Here is a 5836-nt window from a genome sequence, read left to right as displayed (position 1 = left end):
TCTGTATGCCATTTTTGGCATCCTCATAGCACAATGCAATGTCACATATAGCTATTTGAGCTCTTTTGGGGGCTGGAAGCTGTGTGGTCCCATTGGTGTGGCATATTGTGCCCAAGCTAATAGAACCTACTTCTCAGGGCAGCTAATTAGCACGGGGAATCATAGAATCATAGAGAAGTCAGGCTGGAAGGGACCTCCACAGGCCACCTAGTCCAGCCCCCTGCCTGAGCCAGGATCATCCTTTCCAAAACATCCTATACAAATGTTCTGTGCTAACACAGGTCTGCTGCTTCTAATGCCCAGCTACCTTAAGAACTTGCTCTCTCTGTGCTATTGCCATACAGATATATCCTTGGGATGCACATTTTTGAGCTAGGTTCTATGTTACTGCTGGAGTTGTTAACACCAGGCATAGTCTAAATCTTAACAAGAAATAAGTGATCACATTTAAAACTATTAAATCAAGCATTAAGGGCTACTTCTATGTTGGCAGAGCCTTGCACAAACATATATCTCTACTAATTTCAATGAATCACGTGTAGATGCAGCCCCCCAGCCCTGTAGAACAAATTGGAGGCTGAAGGGCAAAGTTTGTGCTATAGAGAAGTCAGGGAACACAGATTACAGGTTCATGTACAGCTTTTCACTCCACCTCTTCTTATATTTAAATGCAACCCCTTGTTCATAATTGAAAGCTATTCTTCAAGTCCTACAATTTAGTTGTTACCCTTTGGCACAGAAACCGTTAGCCAAATTTTGGGCTGCTATGATGTCTCCATTAGGAGGAAATATTGATGGCAGAACCAGGAACTTCCATGCTGCATTCTTGTTTTATTTACCAAAGTGTACAAAGGCCTGTTTCCCTGAGCCCCGCACAAACCAAACAGCAGAAGACCATTTCTTTGCTTGCAGCCTCAAGCTCCTAGCTAGCCAGCAATTATCCTGAAAGCTCTTTCATATAAAGTTGCCTTGACTGTTCTTCTTGTTGGGGCTGTCTGAGGCTTCATGGCTGTGTTCGTTCTCAGCTTCTTGGCTAAGAACAGGCAGTCAAAAAGCCCAAGGCTGAATCAATTCAATCGTCACAGATTAGTCTAAGCTGCATAGATTGAACCAATAAGCAAGTGAACAGACATTCAGTTTGGATTCTGGAAATGCAGCAACATGCCTGCAGTGACCCAGGCCAGAAACCTGGGCTGGGGTGTGGAGGAGCATTAGAGTACGCCTCCCTGCTCGGCTGGAGCAGATGGTTTGGACCAATGCTAACCCCGACCATCCTGTGAATTGGGGTTTGCAGAGGAGGTGCAAAGCATCCTGGGATGCTGGGGGACTGAGAGGTAACTGAACTCTGGAGGGAATCTGGGACAGAAGTTCAATAAACCTATTTAACCTAAATCAGTTAAGTCTGGTACTACAGTAAAAGCTCTGTTATCTGGCATCCCCCAGGAAGGGGGGATGCTGGTTAATCAAATGTTCCGGTTTATCAAATGTGCTCCCCGGTGTCAGTGTGCCAGGGGACAGGGAGGTAGGCTCTGCGCAGGCTGCTTTTTTCCCACGCAGGCTGCTTTGCCCTGGGCCATGGGCCGAAAAAGTGGCGAAGAAAAACTCAGCTCATGGCGGCAAAATGGGAAGTCCCCCAGAAGTGGTACTTCCGGTTTCGCTTTTCCTGTGTCACTCAGATGCTGGTTAATAGCGTTTTCTGGCTAATAAAGTGCCAGTTAACACAGCTTTTACTGTACATCCGTCCAGGTTTATCTGAAAGCTTTTTTGGCCATTTTGAAAGTGATTTATGTGCACTGAACTTCTGTTGTGTTACAGATTTGAACCAGTTTCTGATCACTTATACCATTCCTATGTAATTTCTGTCCGTAGCCCTTGGGTCTTCCTTTCTCTCAGACAAACACGCCTTCACAAAAGAATATCCAGTGGACTCCCTACACACATGTGCATCTTGCACATATCTGTAGTTTAAAAGAACTGGACATTTTGGGGTTGTAAAAACCTTATCCAAACGATCAGAAAGTGTCTCTTCTGTAAGTGTTCTCCATAAGGAGAAAACTGGTGCAGCAAACACAATTCTGGCTTTGCAGAGAAAAGTAACTGCTGCAGACTGCACTAGCAGCACACAAACCCCCAACCCCCCACCACATGTTAGCTGCTTGTGGGTTGTCTAAGGCCCATGGGCCACATACTCATCCTTTTTTGGGTCATGAGTCATCAATTGGACAGTCCTGATTTAACAAAGTACACGTGGGATTGTATAAATTATTTTTATTTTTACAGTACTTTTCCACCCAAGAATTTCACATCATCGACTCAGACAATTTTCACTACCATCTAAATTTCCTTTCCCTGTCCCATTTCCTTTCCTCCCCAGAAGTGAGCTCTTTCAGCGAGGCTCAGAGGAACGCCTGTTGTTTTTGTGAAATCTGCTGCCTGAGGCCCGTGCTGCTCATTTTGTTTTAATGGAAAGCCGGGTCTCTTCCCAGCTCTTCCAGCTTCAGTGTCCATAGCTTCTGTCTCAGTCTTGGAACAGTCCTGTCCCTGGTACCTTATGATATCTCACAGATAACTTTGGATTTAATTCTGGGACCCAGTATTTGCTGTTCACTACTTCATTTCTGTGGGTCAGTACTGGCAAGGTTTATCTATCTTAATGCTCACACTGTGAGGAGGGCTGTAGATTTTGTGGACCCATAACTCACAGTGTTTCTCAGTGGATCTATGTGTAACCCATACAGGCAGGGCCATCCCTAGGAAAGGGTGAATTGGGGCAACTGCCACAGGCCCCACGCTTTGGGGGGTCCCATGGAGCTGGGCCAGCTTTGTATCTGACTGCTGCCCACCCCCCGCAGGACCCCATGGCCAGGCCCCATAACTTGCGACGGTTGTCTCTGCATACAGCGCTCCAACTCTACTAAAATATTTGTTCATTAGCACTTCGACTCCTATTGCAGAGACGTGGCTCCCTACTGAGCAAGACCCAGGCCATTTTGTGAAGTTGTCCTTATCTGCCAGCAAATACTGATTGCTGCACACCTCTGTCTCAGTCCTATTAACAGCAACGTGCTCCATTAGAGTCCGTGTGAGAGATGCCTGTGATGAACCTCTTTCAGACTTAGCGACTTTCTTCTTTGCAACGCCAGCATCAGTCTTGCTTGCAAATTTCTCCCTGCTGCCTGGTATTTACAAAATATAATTTTTTCATAGCTTGGATAAGACTTTTTACAATCCCAAAATGTCCAGATCTTTTAAAATCCTGCCATAACTTCAGAAAATCCTTTCTCAACATAAAATAAGCTGTTAATAGTACCCATTACCTACCGACGTTTGCTAGATCCTATATACTATTCTGTCTTTAAACTCTAAGCTTTCCCATTGTGACCAGAAAGCTTTTTCTGACCTATTCTGAGAGGATAACATGTTCCACATTGGCTATGCTTGGCGACTGATTTTTGCTCATGTACTATTCTGGTACTAGAAATGTCTCTTTGGCAATCTTTTCTGGAATCCTTACCTGGAACTGCATATCCACCATTACAGGAACATTTGTCCTTCTGCAAGTTGTGGAAAGAAAGGAAACTACCATCTTCTTCGCAGAACATTCATACCCTTGTACAACTAATTCCTGGGACAAGGCATCAGGATTACCAAGCTTGTTCCCAGTCTTGTATGAAGCGAGTATTGTTCCCAGTCTTGTTCACAGCGAGTATGAAACCACAGCACCGCAATTTTCCCCCTTGCCTGGATGCCTGAATACAAAACCCCATTATGGAGAAACATAGTCCTAACCACAAACTTTTCTCCATACAAACAGTGGTTAACATGTTACATTTCCACAGACAAGAATACTAATGCTTCTTTTGTTGAAGAATTTAAGCCCTTTATTACAGTAAATGATGACCTTCTCTAGGTGTTTTCTCAATACCATCTGCAAACTGTAAGCATTAGTATCTGTGCTCGGCATGAAAAGGACTTTGGAGCATAGTTAGGTGGCCCAAGACCCTCTTTCTCTACAAACATATCAGCTGGTTTTGCAATTTCAGCAACACATCAACGAAGCTTCTTCAGTAGGAGTGGTTGGAGGTGTGTCCACTTCTGTACTGTCTTGTTTTTGTGGGGTTTTTTGAACTTGTGGAAATTCCTCCTTCACTGATTGTGTACTCAGGGCAATTATCTCTTTTTGAAGCAACTCCTATTTCTTTGAGCTCAGTTTCAGAATGGCAGCCTTAAGCTTATCATAGACCACATGTTAATATTCCTTTTCAAAAGCTTTAACATGCAGCAGACTACATCATTGGTATAAAGACATGCTGAGAAATGCATGTTATACAATACTCTCTCCATTAGCTTTTCAGATGCAGTGGTGCATTGCCCAAGCTGAAAGCCATCATTTTAAATTGCCACAAGCTGTGCCCTGCTGCGAAAGCAATCTTTTCTCTGTCTTTTGGATCAACTTCCATTGTCAGTCCCCACTTCTAAGGTTCAGTGTGGAGAGCCAGACTGAACCTGATACAGGGTGTCATCTCTTCATGGTAATGATAAGAATCCTTTAAAGTGGCTCCGTTTTATGGAACCTGTACAAATCTAGTGCTGCCATATATTTTTTTTTTTAACAGAATTGTAGATTAGGCCCAAGGACTGGCTGAAGGCCCTTGATGTCTTCATCCCTTCAATAATCTGAAGTGTCTGTTCCTTTATTATTGCTCCTAAAAAGCAAGGTGGTTTCTCCTGTTATTGATGTCCTGTAGGACTACTGCAGTATGACCTTTGTCTCTGCTGAACAGGGAGAACAACTTGTGACTCCTACCTAGAAAGTCTCTTAAGTGATTCTGTTGCTTCTCATTCAAATGAGCACAATTACTGTAGGGCAGGGGTGGGCAAGTAGTTCGGGGCACATAGGCAGTTCTAGGGAGCTGCTATGGGCCAGTCAGGAGCCCTCCCCATGCGGCAACAGTGCACAGCCCCAGCGCAAGCCCGCCCCAACTTTCTGGGCAGCCTAGGTGTTGGTGGCTCCTTCTGGCTGCCACCACAACTGGCCCCAGCCCTGTCTTACTGGCGGGGACCTGCGGACACAGCTCCAACCCCAGCCCTCCCCACACCCACTCCAGATTCAGCACAGCAGAGAGGACTAGCCAACCTGGCCCACTCACGCCTGCTCCAGACTCACCTGCCCACATTGAACCATGGCAGTGGCTGGTCAGAAGCTGGTGCTGGCCCCAGGAGAAAAGTGCTCCCCCTGCCCACCACTTCCAGGCCCTTCTTGCTGCAGCCACCTGGAGCCCACCCCCAGGCTGCCCTGCTATTCCTCTCTGCTGCGGTTGCTGCCACCTCTGCCTCCAGGCTGCCCAGTTGGGGCAGTGGTGGCAGCACAGAGGAGCCCCAGGGCAGCCCGGGTGTGAGCTCCAGGTGGCTGCAGCAATAAATGCCCAGCAGCAGCAGTGAAGGGGGCAGGCAGCTTTTCCTCTGTGCTGAGCAGCAGCTTCTGCCTGGCGGCTGCTGCTGCCACTCAGCGTGGGCTGGCGAGTCCAGAGGAGGTGCAGGTGCAGGGCTGCAGGCTGTGCATGTGGATCCCTGCCAGTACCAGTGGTGGCAGCAGGCAGAAGGAGCTACCCCCACCTTGGCTGCCTAGAAAGGCAGTCCAGCTACATCGCCGCCCCAGCCTCACTGTGTAACCGGGGGACAGTAAGATGAGCCATGAGCCGCATGGCACCTGTGCCAGGTGGGAACAAGGGACCTGTCAAGGACAGGACAAAGTGCCTCTGCCTACAGGTAATATTTTGCCCACCCCTGCTCTAGACCAAGCCCAATAGAAACTGTGGAAGCTTGCACCCCTACA

This window comes from Crocodylus porosus, unplaced genomic scaffold (assembly GCF_001723895.1).
Source record: "Crocodylus porosus isolate Cpor-Errol unplaced genomic scaffold, CroPor_comp1, whole genome shotgun sequence".
NCBI classification, from domain to species: Eukaryota; Metazoa; Chordata; order Crocodylia; family Crocodylidae; genus Crocodylus; species Crocodylus porosus.
Note: the sequence above shows the minus strand (reverse complement) of the source record.